The sequence below is a fragment of the Mus caroli genome, unplaced genomic scaffold (assembly GCF_978045245.1).
Source record: "Mus caroli unplaced genomic scaffold, Mus_caroli_1 scaffold_11, whole genome shotgun sequence".
Classification (NCBI taxonomy): Eukaryota; Metazoa; Chordata; class Mammalia; order Rodentia; family Muridae; genus Mus; species Mus caroli.
In genome coordinates, this window is record NW_028227266.1 from 28,868,271 (window position 1) to 28,881,760 (window position 13,490).

At 45.5% G+C, this 13,490-nt stretch overlaps 1 pseudogene; it reads left to right on the top strand.

The window, feature by feature from the left end:
- The first annotated feature begins 936 nt into the window (after positions 1-936).
- Positions 937-13,490, top strand: part of LOC110301500 (large ribosomal subunit protein uL30-like) — a 65,004-nt pseudogene continuing 52,450 nt past the window's right edge.

Here is a 13,490-nt window from a genome sequence, read left to right on the forward strand (position 1 = left end):
TCTAAACCTCATTTAAAATATATTTTGGTAAGGCTCCAATTAATGCGTCTCAACAGGACATTTTTTTTTACAATGCTCTAAATGTAAAAGTTGGAAAGAGAATCCAAATGAAAACAGTCTAGCTGTACCTAAAGCCTAAAATAAGCTCAAAATGATCTTAATTATTTAAGTACCTCAGGCTAAGTGAAGTCTGAATGCTTTGTAAGGACAAATGTGATTCAACCTTCTCAATCACCAAAAAATAAAAATAAAAAAGCTCTAGAGGGTGACTGGGGGCAGCGGGTAACATCTCAGGTGGGCCACCATCTAAGCCCATGGCTCTAAGTACAGTCAGCTGTCACCTGGGGATAGTGAGGCGAACCCTGGACTTGTTTGGAGACTTGATGTGTACAGCTGTCTGAAAAAAACAAGAGTCACATGGTCTACCTGTGTCGGGTGTCGAGGAGGGTGGGTGACCGTGGGACTTTCCAGCACATGATTGTCCATACCCACCCTCTGTTCTCTTCATGGTTTTTATGTGCCCGTGACTCAAATGTCTTGCTCTTCATCAATCTTGTCTTTTTGGGTTGGTTTGTTTATTTGGTTGGTTTTGTTTTGCAGGCAGGGCTAGCGAATGAACCCAGGGCCTCACTGAGGCCAGGCAAGTGCTCTCTCTACCTGGTTCTCTTTTTGCTTCTTTTTCCTTTTTAAACCGGGACCCTGTTTGATTAAGCTACCCATCATGAGTGGCCTTGAACTTGTGATCTTCTTGACCAGCCCCTCACATGGACTACCTTGGATTATAGGCCTGTGCACTAGGCCTGGCTCATAGTTTCTTTTGAAATTCCATTCTCTGATTCTAGGCCTTTATGAAGACTTCCCAAAGACTTTCTTGGCTCACCGGTATCCAGAAAGGCCGACAGCAGAAAGAATTTCTGAGAGCAAATCAGGGGAGAGATGAGCGCCAAGTTCCCTTCCAGAAAGTCACTGGCAGCCTTGGAGCTGAGAAGCCTTGTGGTATGGAGGCTGATGCAATGGGATCCTCAGCCTCTTGGGATTTTCATAACTAGCTTGATCACACAAGCTGCTTTTTCAGATAGTACCTATTAATAACCTCAAATGTAGCTTAGAAAATGCCATAGAGGATGATGGTGAGGAGGAAGAGGAGGAAGAGGATGAAGAAGAGAATGAGGAGGACAACATGGTGATGATATCTACTAGTTAAATCCTTTTTGCATGTCACGCATAGACATTTAATTCCCAAGCAATCAGATGAGACAGATGGCAGAGCCAGACAATGAGACTGACCAAAGAGTATTTCACCCAAAGTGCCATAGTTAAGTAGGCGTGGAACTGCTCTGTAAAACAGGATTGTGCATACAAACTCACTTTAAAGGGCCTTTCCTAATCTCCGCACGTATGAGCCTGTGCCGTGACATCACTCAGAGGCTCAGACTGAAGCGGTTCATCTCTATATGGCAGAGTTTATAACTGGATGGGTGGGCAGCCATCCATTATGTGGCCAGAAGCAGCCCATAAAATAGTCTAGTGTATGTTTCTTTGCACAGAATATCTAAGAGATGGAGGGATTTGAACCACCATGGCTCCACCAGGCAGGCAGCAGCCGTGAGAAGTTTGGAACTTTGGGCCAAGAGCTACTCTGGTAATGAATTTAGCCCTCCCCCAGCTTCAGAGCCTTACATTCTTGGTGCTCAAAGCTGTTTTGGTTGCCTGGCTTCTGGATAATGGAAACCTGTTGTGGTGCCTGTTGCTATAAACACATCCATTTGCATAAGTATGTGACATTGTAAACGTTCCTGAGAGATCGTATCCACATTGTTGGCAGTAGGCCCACAAAAAAATTACAAAGACAAAAAAAAAAGACAAAAAAAAAAAAAAACCCAGGTAGGTGCACAGACAATGTGTATGCTATTTGAGTGAAAGAGAGAAAAGACCAAGCTCCCTTCTGCTCCCTGTGTGGGTGGATGGGGGCAAGAAATGGAACTAGTGCCCAACCCAGAGAGCATCGCTGGCTTTGTTATGCTTTGAAATTATTTAAGAGTTATTTTTCTTGTAACTCCTAAGCCACCTGTCACACTTGAAAAGACAGAATGGAACTATTAAGATGACGTAAATGGATGTGTGCTTCGGAACAGCAGATCTGAGTGCTGCAGACTCAGAACAGGAAGAAGTTTACAGATCCACAGTGTTGACAGGTGACATCTTGTAGCTGTGGAATCTGAGGCTGGTGACCTACACAGGACAGCGACAGACCAGCTAAAGGCAGACCAGGCTCCTTGTCACTTCCCCAAACACCCCAGACAAATAATCCACCCCCACCCCCACTTTCAGGCACTAAAATGTACAAACATTTTACTACGACAAAGAACCGAATCCTTTGGCATCAAAGTCAACCAAGCCTTGAGTCCTGCCTCCCTGATGTCCGTGTATCCTCTCCAGCTCTGTATTAGTCAATCCCTTAGGGCCACCAACTCTGCACTAGTGGGACTAGTGTGCTTTCTAACATAGCCTCTTGGAACCCCTAAAACCCCTTAATGAGGTAGGTGTTATTATCTCTGCTATTTGGATGTGGAAATTAAGTCAAATAATGTGCCCCAATTACACAGCTGGAAGGGAGACTGCGATTAAGCCTAGGCCCTGCTGAGTGGGAGGTTTGGTTTCATCAACTTCGTGGGCTATTAGAGAGACAGGAAGTTCCCTTGCCCACACGGGGTGCTTTGCAAAGCCAGATCCTACTGGCTGATGTCTACCCTGAGTCCTCCATCCCCTGCCCTAAATCCAATAGCCTAGATCTTACTCTATGTGGGTTTATTCTATTTTTATAATATTTATATTATAAAATATATACTTATATTTATATTATTATATTACTCCAAATGACCTTTGTTTGAGAGGACTTTGAACATCAGCTTCATTCGTGACAGTAGCCCCAGGCCACTTACTTCTGAATGTCCTTATACTTGCCAAGCAGATCGCCACTCAGGATGCCCAGGTATTAAAATTCTGCATCCTGTCACCATCCTGAGCAACCACAGTTTTGTGTGATGGCTGCTTGCCCATACCCACTGGTCTCCCTGTACGCATCAAGAGATCTACAACCCACTGTTAAACAACAGGACTCACTACAAGGGAGAGTTGGAGTGGAAAAGGTAGAAAGGGAATAAGGAACCCAAGAAGGCCGGAAGCCATGGGCTTGGGCCATGTCCTCTGTGGGAATACCAGCTCGTGCCTGTCCCTCTGGTTCACGGCAGGGCTTCCCCAGCCTTACTCTAAGCAGGGCAACAGAGCGGAGTGTGGACCCCGAGAATCCATCAGAAACACCAGTCTTCCTTTTCCACTTCCGTATCCACCTGGCAGTTGCCTCCAGGCAGGGCCCCTTAGCCTGGAGCACCGGTGTCCAGTGGCAAAGGATGCCTGCGCAGGCAGAGGTGAGTCGCTGGGAGAGGCAGCCACAGACCTACAGGAGTTGATGTCCAGGATAATGGAAGTGAGGAGATAATGGTGAGGGAAGGAATTGGTGTTTACTGAGCACATACTATCTGCCAAGAACTTGACAGCTGTAATCTTATTTAATCCTCACAGAAATCCTATGAGGTAGGAATTATGATCCCTTTTGTGCCAATGAGGAAACAGAGGGTCAGCAAGGTTAGGTAACTTCCCTGGGGTCACGTGACTCCTGGGGTGGAGCCAGAATCAAAATGCTTGTCTTTTGATTCTTAATTCTATGGTCTTTTCTGTGAGCTTTAGTAGCCTATGCGATCAACTCCAAAGTGCAGACGCCTTCTCTTGTGCGTGTTGCCTGGTGAAGCTGAGTAACTGCTCAATTTTTCAGCGTCCATCAGTGCAAACAGAGATAGAGTGCTGGTCTCCCAGGGTGCCTGTGGCCTTAGTGAAGTGCACATATGGAATGCTTAGCGCAAAGCCCAACCTGCTTCTCACCCGTCTTCCTCTGAGTTCAAAAAGAAAGAAAGAAAGAGAGAAAGAGAGAAAGAGAGAAAGAGAGAAAGAAAGAAAGAAAGAAAGAAAGAAAGAAAGAAAGAAAGAAAGAAAGAAAGAAAGAGAAAGAAAGAAGGAAAGGAAGGAAGGAAGGGAGGGAGGGAGGGAGGGAGGGAGGGAGGGAGAGAGAGAGAGAGAGAGAGAGAGAGAGAGAGAGAGAGAGAGAGAGAGAGAGAAAGAAAGAAAGAAAGAAAGAAAGAAAGAAAGAAAGAAAGAAAGAAAGAAAGAAACCTTTGCTTTTCCCTACCGTCCTGTCTTGTGCCTCAGTTCCTTCACCTGTGAAATGAGCATTGAATATATACACGATTCCTAATCTTCACAGCAGGATGCCCTTATTCTACTAATTGACATTTAGTTCAAGTTTGTCCTCCTGCCCTGAGCTGGAGCGCCCTGTGGATTCCCTATCTTACAGCACCATGGCTGTACCTTGGGCCCAGGTTTGTTTCTGCACTGTATAATCCTTCCTTTAATTTCCTCTGCCAGTTTGAACTTGGCATTTCTCTCAAGAGCATTTAGAACCTCAGCTTGTCCATAAAACCATACTGGCAACCTCGCCCGGGGCTAACTCCCCTTGGCTAACTCCCCTTCCTATAATTTCCCCGAAATGTTAAGCCCACTTTGAGTCCCACAGTTCCCAAATGGCTTCCACCATCTCCCGGAAGTCTCTTTGATTCACTCCCTTCCCCAAAAGTCTACTCGCCAAGGGCAAGAACCTTGTTTCTTGTTCCGTTGTAGTGGCGGGAATGCCAGCAAGGTCCTGGATCATTTCCTCCGTCCTGATGGTGGAGCTGCGTCATTGAAGTTGCTCTCCGGAGAATTCTCCGGAGTAGGGACCAGGGTTCTTGATCAAGTCTGCTCTCATGGAGTTCTCAGGGGAAGGAGGGAGCCAATTGTGTAAAATGACTTGGGCATTAGTGAGTGAAGTGAGTTGTCTCAGAGCCACTGAGGTAGATTCTCCTGCCTGGAAAGTGGGGAACACTGCTTCGGGGAGTTCAAGGGTGCCAGTGTGGAACAGTGGGAAGGGGCAGGGTAAGAAGAGGCAGTATGGACCGACTTCTCTGAAGACCCATTTAAGTGTGTCTTAGGGTAAGGAGCATCCTGGCAGTGGGGGTGGGAAGAGGGAGGACTGGCAGGTTTTTATGCCACGTGGAAATGAGAAACCGAAGAGCTGGCAAGTCTAAAAAAACAGCCGTCTTTGTAAACACATAATTTTTAAAAAGAGTAATTATTTTTTAATGTTTTCTTAGTTCATTTGATTATGTTTTTAACATCTTTACTTGAAAAATAAAGATCCAGCTATATGTACAGGATGCTACCGGACCCATATCCTCAGAAGTAGTGCTAGCTCTCCACTGAAATTTAGCATCCCCTTCCTGTCCCCCCCCCATTACTTGTGGTCCCACATCCCATGGTCAACTGTTGTCCAAGAGCATTAACTAGAAAACTCTGTAAATGTACAACTAATAAGTCTTAATGTTCCCTGAAGGACATGGCTCTAAGTTGTACTATTTTTATTTTTAGCTTCTTCGGCTCTGCCCTCTCACTGTGGTAATTTGCATTAAACCCATTATAGGTCTATAGACATTGCATCTATAAGGTAGCTAACTATAAGGCAGGTCAAGGGCTGCTGAGATGGCTCAGTGGCTAAGAGCACTGCCTGCTCTTCCAGAGGTCATGAGTTCAAGTCCCAGCAACCACATGGTGGCTCACAGCCATCCATAGAGGGGAGCTGATGCCCTCTTCAGGCATATGCAGCAGAGCACTCGTACATGAAATAAAACAAACAAACCAAAAAAAAAAAAAAAAACCAAAACAAACAACAACAAAATAACAACAAAAAAACAGGTCACACACCCACCCTCTGAGAGTCTCAGAATGTGTCCCTGTGGATAAAGGAATCCACTGGCGCCAGAAACAAGAAGGAAGTCCTATGTGGACTCAACTCTTCCAGGGACTGAATGACTAAGTAACTGCTGTTGTAATTGTGACCCCATCCACGGCTGGGGGCAGCAGACTTGGCCAGTGCCTTCAGGGATGCCCTGGGAGAGGCAGTGACTAGTTTTGATGGCTCTGAGCCCTATTCTCTCCTGTGAGAGTTCTACCTGAGCCCTATTCTCTCCTGTGAGAGTTCTACGCTGCCAGATGCTCACCCTCTTCTTTGTGTTCCTCCTCTCTTCCTGCCGCTTCCATGTTGCTCCTCCCTCCGGGAGCCCTGGAATGTGTCCTTCCTCCATCACAGGCCTGTTCAGGGCTTATCGCTGATCTCCTGTCTTTCAAAGCCAGGGCTGACAACTGTGATTTCTCATCTCCAGGTGCAAAGGAAATTGCCCTGTGTAAGTGTCTGCACGTCTCAGGCCCTCACCCCCAGGGTTGCTCATAGACTGTCAGCAGGATCTGCTCTAATGAGATTAAAGTGGGAACTTTCTTCCTTTCTTTCTTGTTTTTCATAGATCTGTCCAAAATTCTTACCATGAGTACCTGCCTGAATTGATAACACAGTAATTTCGAATCTTGGAGTTCGGGGCATTTTAGTCACACTCTGGAAACAAGAGGGCATTTGAGTGGTCCCAAGACAAACATGTGTAAGGAAGTGTCTAGGGTAGGCCTGGCCAGGCTGGTTTCCCAGGTACAGAGGTCACACAGGTCCTGTGGGGTAACATTCATTCCTGTGAATTGTTTCTTCTTGTTTTTTTTTTTAAAGATTTATTTACTTTATGTATAGGAGTTGTAGCTATCTTCAGACACATCAGAGGAGGGCATCAGATCCCATTACAGATGGCTGTGAGCCACCATGTGGTTGCTGGGAATTGAACTCAGAACCTCTGGAAGAGCAGTCAGTGCTCTTAACCACTAAGCCATCTCTCCAGCCCCGAATTGTTTCTTCTTTTGATTGGAATTTTCTTTCACAGATGGCTTGTTTGAGGTCTCACAAGAGTTTGGGGTAGGAAGGGGAGTGATTGTAATGAGATTCAGGGCTGGAGAGATGTCTAAAGTCTTAAGAGGGTTCTTCTTGCAGAGGACTCAGCTCCCAGCACCCACATCAGGCAGCCCACACCATCCTGTAACACTAGAGGAGCCAATGTCCTCTTCTAACCAAAGCAGTTATGAGGCGAGATGGGCATACCCACATACAAATAAATAAAAGTAAATTAAGTTAAAACAAAACAAGATGGAAAAGCCTCTAGAAGCAGGAGAGAGTGGACAACCAGAATTTCATATAGAAATCGGGACCAATAGGAAGTGATGACAGAGGACACTTCAAGGGGCGATCAATGGGTATCAGTCCCTAGATGACCACGCAAAGAAAGGTATTGATGCTGCTGGGAAGGACTAGGAGGCGAGTTCACCGGCTTCAAAGTGACCCATCACCTACAAAACAAAGCTTAGAGAAAGAGAGGCAACTCGGATTCTTACGCCTACTGCTCTGGGGTCAGTCTCCCATCCTTTGAGCCGGTTTCCTCAGAGAAAAATGAGTGTGACCCTCCTCAGGCACTTTCAGGCTTCAAATTCTTTTCTAAGATACGTGATGTGATGGTCTTGTTCTGCTGCGCTGGACAAGAGTCTCCCTGAAGCTCAGGCTGGATGTGTAGTCTGAACTGCTTTAGGCAGCTGGAGTCGGCAACAACCCAGCTACAAACAGCCCATGGGAAAGACCAGAACAACCTGGAGTGATAGGGCACATTCTACAAACTAATGTTCTAGAACAAACAGTGCTACCCAAGGCTACCCTACAGACTTTATACACAGTGTGATTAATTTCAGAAATCATCTCTGTTTTCCATTATTATAACAAAATACCTGATGATGAATAATTTATAAGGAAATTCCAAAAACATACAAGGTTAGCATATGTTCAGCTTCTGATAAGGGTTGTGCAAAACACAAGGGGTGGAGTTGCTTTATAATAATCTGATATAGAGGTGACTAGTTCAGTCCCAAGTGAGTGAAAACTCATACAAGAAAGCCATGAGTGTTTCTCAGATTTTAACATGTTTAGGAGAGGATGCAGAAAGTTCAGCTAGCTTTAGAAGGATTTACACACATGTTATGTTCACTTCTGGTCTTTGGTTCTCTCATCTTACCATTTTCCTTTCCGACATTTTGCATTTCTACTCGTGGACCAACGTCCTCCTCCATGACCCTTTATTGGTGATGAGTGCTATTGTCAGTAGGAGACAAGCAGGGCATGTGCCTCCCTGGGCTGCTCCCATGGTGTAGAATGCCTGTGTCTATATGAAGGAGTCTTTGTTGCCTGCCAGAGTATCAGGATGCTGAGCAGACATCAGAAGGGAGGCAGACCCATGCTTCCATGGAGGTTAACCTTGAAGACATTATGCTAAGTACTTAAACCAGTCACAAGAGACTGACATTACTGGCTATCACTCCCATGGGGTAGCCAAGGCATTAGGTCCACAGAGAATATAGAATGGGGGTTCCCATGTTGGGGAGATGAGGCGAGAACCTACTCAAAGCTTCAGCTGGAAAGCAAAGGTGTTCTGGAGAAGCAGCAGTCACCTGTGACTGCTGAGTGCTGAGAATTGTGTGAATCAAATGGTGCATTTGGTGCTCTGCGCACTTCACCACAATAAAGAAAGAACTGATGGCCCCTCCCTCGTCCTTGGGCTTCCTCGGGTTGTTCACTGGGAAAAGTCTGCTAATCTCTGTTGATTTCTACTTCTCAGCAGGTCGAGTGAGTTTCCATGGGCAGAGTTAAGAGGTAGCTGTAGCTATGTTGGTCCTCAACTTGGCTTTAAAGTTCCGGTAATATTTTTATATGGCCCCTAGCCATAGGTTCTGAACATTGCTCAGCAACATGGGAAGGAGGTGGTGATTCGGTGGCTAATTGAGGCTAAGGGATGGTGAACTGGGGTGGGTGGGGGTTGACGTAGAAGGATGACGATAACTGGGACCAATAGAAGTGTGGACTGTGGTCTGCTGACTAAGAGAGGAATGGGCAATGATAGAGATGTGGTGAGTGTGAGTGACAGGCTACTGTGTGAGCCCTTTCCCCTGGGGGCTGCCAGTTCCAACCATGAGTGACTCACAGGAACCATGGATATTGAGGATTCGTTGACACCTCAGAAAAGTAAGCTCTCTTATCTCCTCTGCTGCCTCTCACTCTATCCTTCCCACCAGCTCCTTCTATTGGCAGGAGAAGCTGGAGTGCCTGGGGCACCCTGCTAATTAATTGCCCTTAGCCTGTGAGCACAGGTGTGCTTTAGTCAAGATTTCCAGGCTTGGGGAAATGTATGCTTTGGGTAAAAATGGCTTCTCTGTTGGCCCAGATCCTGAGAACCTCTCCACCCAGGATAATTTTGTGTCACCCTCTCCCTTAAATACAGCAAGTCGCACTTCTTAGACACCTACTTCCCAGCAGGAAGTGATCTTATAAATCACTTGGAAGCACTGTTCAAAGGTCAGAATCAGGGCTAGAGAGATGGTGCAGGGGTGAAGAGCCTTGGCTGTTCTTCCAGAGGACCCAGGTGGGTTGAACACAGTAGTTCAGAACTGTTTCTAACTCCAATCCCAGGGAACCCATGGCCTTCTTTTGGCCTCTCAGGCATTGCACAAACATGGTGCATAGACATTTGCACACTCAGACAGTCAAACACATACAATAAAAATAAATACAGTCTCAATTAAAAGAGTACTCCTGCTGGAATGCAGATTATATAGACTGTCATTCCTGGTCTTCAGCATTTGTAGCTGTTCTGAATATTATCCTGCCCCAGCATCTCCAACCGTAGGTGTGTGGCCCTGGGAAATGAGAATGTCTGTTCACATTAACACTTAGAGATGCATGTTCACAGGAGCATTATCTGTAATATCTAAAAGGTAGAGATAATTCAGATGATCTGTGAAGGGATAAAAGAAGCATGGTGTATCTGCACCACGGGAGACTGTAAAGGGATGACTGGGCGGATGACGCAACAAGATGGGAGAATCTGAGCGCACTGTACTGAGTGAAAGAAGCCAGCCACAGAGGACAATGCATTCCACAATTGTGTCTTAAAAAAATGCCCAATACAGAAACATCTACAGACACAGAAGGGAGATGTGTGGTTTCTCCTGGACAATGTCTGGAGAGACAGAAAAATATGATAGTAAGTACACAGTGGTTTTCTCTGAGGTGATTATACACAGATATGCAAATATACTATATCTCCTGAACTGTAAGTCTGAAGCGGGTGAATTTTATGCTATGTGACTCTCATCAATAAGGCAGCTAAAGCCCCACAATACCAAATTGTTACACAGACACAAAACCTCATTGTTATTAAGGAAACAATTTTTGCGCTTGGTTGAAGCTGACTGTGACTCTGGGTGGGTGACTTCTGCTCTCTGTTTTAGGGACCTTTTCTTTTCACTGTATTTTGACCCCCAATGCTGCCCCTCTACTGGGTTGGGCCACTTTTCTATCTCCAACTAAGGACCACCTCTCTGTTCATGCATCTATCCACAGCCCCACGACTGCTCCCATGTGTTTACCCACCCAGCCCGTTGACTATCTTTCTATGGATCTATCTGGCTGTTCTGTCACTGTATCTATCCATAGCCCAATGATTCTCCTCCCACAGACCAATGGCTGTCCTATCCACAAGTCTAACTCTCAGTCCCCATGACTTTCCCAAGATATCTGTCCTTAATGGCCCTGATTATCCTGCCTACACTGCTCCATGTTACAGCCCAGTACTGGCTCCTCTCTGTGTAGGACCATGGACCCAGTACCTACAGTTTCTGGTCTTTGCTTCTTTTTCTTGAAAATGACAGCATTAGGTTCCCAGTAAAATCTGAGAAACAATTCTTAAAGATGTTCAGGATTCCTGGAGATGTTGTCAAACTGGGGGGACACAATCAAGTGAAATTGAGAAACATTGAATTAAATAGGTTTCCTCACCATGGGACTTCTCAGAGTCTTTAAAATATGATATACAACTTTTCTAGGGTGTTTATTCACAGACACACACACACACACACACCCAACAAAATTCTGTCCAGAATATGATGGAGTGATTGATCTTTAAGGATCCTTATGGATCCAATACATTTTTAAAAACATTATTGTTTTTAAATTTTCTGACTTCATAGATAGCCTTCCTAGTGTCTTGGCTCTGACACCCTCTTAATCCTGTCTGCAGCCCTATGACAGTTCATACATGTCCTGTAGTCCACTTAGGTCACTCTAGTGTAATGTCATGGAAAGGAAGAAACAGAGACAAAAGCAATTCAGACTGGAGAACTAAGCAATGGGTATGGATTCATATCCCTGGTCTGCCACTAGAGGGTCCGCCGCTAGCCCAATGTCTCGGTCAGTTCGAGCTGGTGTAACAAAATGACAAAGTCTAAGCAACTTACAAACAACAGAAACTTACTTTTCACAGTTCCAGTGTGATGAATGCCTGCTTCTTGATGGTGACTTCTCTCTGTGTCTTCCCATGATAGAAGGGGAGAGTCCCCTTCGTTCCTCCTTTCTATACACACTGACCCCATTCACAAGGAATCTGCTATCCCGAATCAATCACATCCGAAAGATTCAATCTCCTACCAACCAATTTGAGCCTGGGTTTCTTCAAATGAATTGTGGGCAGACCTGACCATCAAGCCCATTATAACTGCTATGACTTTGGACAAGTGGAGATTTCAGTATCCATTTTCTCCCCCTCCGTGTGGAGGATGGATGGCTTATCTACACTGCTATGGGAGGGGCGTGGATGCAGAGCCCCAGTACCTGGCACTCGGAGGACACTGACTACTGCTGCCTCTAGACAGTTAGTGCCCTACTTTCCTATTGACTCTCAAGGCCTTACCACACCCCAGCAACCAGCACATCACCCAACCCCCACACTCTACCCAGAACATGATTCATTAAATATATATTAGATTCGTTTTTGCCTGTGTGCATGCCCTGCTTATGTGTCTGTGTACCAGATGCACGCAGTGCAAATAGACACTAGAAAAGGACATTAGATCCTCTAGAATTGAAACTACAAATGGTTATTAACATCCCTGTGAATGCTAGGAACTGAACCCCAGTCCTTTGCAAAAGCAACCATTGCTTCCAACTGGCGAATCTCTCCGAACTTTGCATCTCTCTCCAGCCCCAGAGTCATTTTATTATGGTGAATTAATGATGGATATTTTTCAGAAAGAAGGCACCGTTAACCTTCTGCTCAGACAGGTCTGTTGGTGGGGGGTGGGGGAGGGTCCTGAAACTTCTCTGCCAGGTGGCCTCAACTCAGGGCTGTGCAGGAATTAAATCCTCACCTGATTTTATTTGGGGTTGGGATCCCTGACCAGGCATATCCTGGGGCAGGTCAGCAAGGGAATACTAATATAGATCCCACAGCAAAAGAATTAGAGCAGAACACACTTCATTAAGTATGCATGTTCTTGTTAAGCCTCTGGAGATTCCCTAAGTCCCATTTTTTTTAAAACAGTCAGCAAGGATCCTTTCCCTATCCTTTCCCAGATAGGGAAAGGATCTGCCTAAGGAGTGGGAGTCATCTTCCTTGCCAACCACACCCTACTCCTCCTGCTAAAACCTGAGGGGCTTTCGAATACATGTTCAATGGTTGGGAATCATGGAGGTCCCCACAGCTAAGTGAAGCCTTGGTCTTGGTCTCATAGATGTAGTTTGTAGAAAAGATGAGATTCTGCACTCACGAGCATAAACTGAAAGGAAGACTGTTCATAACTTGACTGTGTTCCCTGAGTCCTGGTGGGAGAATTAGCTTTCCTATGTTATCTGCACCAAAGTCATCTTTACTCCTTATCCTCGTAAGTATCACACTCTCGATGCCTTGCTTTCCCTGGTGCTATAGTTGAAAATGGATTGTCCTCTAAAGGCCTGTGTGTCCTGTCTTCAGAGGGTATTGTGGAACCTGAGAGACCTATTCTACTCTTTGTTGCTTTCTACCCATAAAATGAATGGTTTGTTTCATCACATATTCCCATCATGAGAAGCTACAGGCATTGCTTGATCATGGATTGAAACCTCAAAATAATGAGTCAAAATAACACTTTCCTCACTGTAAGTTGGCTATCTTCGCATTTAGTATAGTGACAGCTGAGTAACACTTCTAGATCACAGGCTCCTTGAGACTGACTCTCATTCTCTGCTCTGTCATCAGCACCTAACCTAACACTGAATGACTAATGAACATGGCACATACTGGATCGTTGAATGGAATCTAGCTTGTGAACTTGAACTTCTCTTGGACTTTGTGCCATAAGCACTTTGCTTGAGAATTTGGGGCAGGTCTTCCTAGAGTGACTGGGACTTGGGAGGGTCCTGTATAATATGGAATAGTAGAAAGGAGAAGGCACGGAGCTGAGGACCAGAGGGCAGAGAGAGCAGTGACTGAGAGCAGGAGCTTCCCAGCACAGGGCTATGGACTGGATTCATGTGCTGGGTTCACTCCCAAGAGGCATGGACGATGCTGTGGAAGGATGAAAGGGGAGAAGGAGAACAGGGATAGACATGATGACATCAT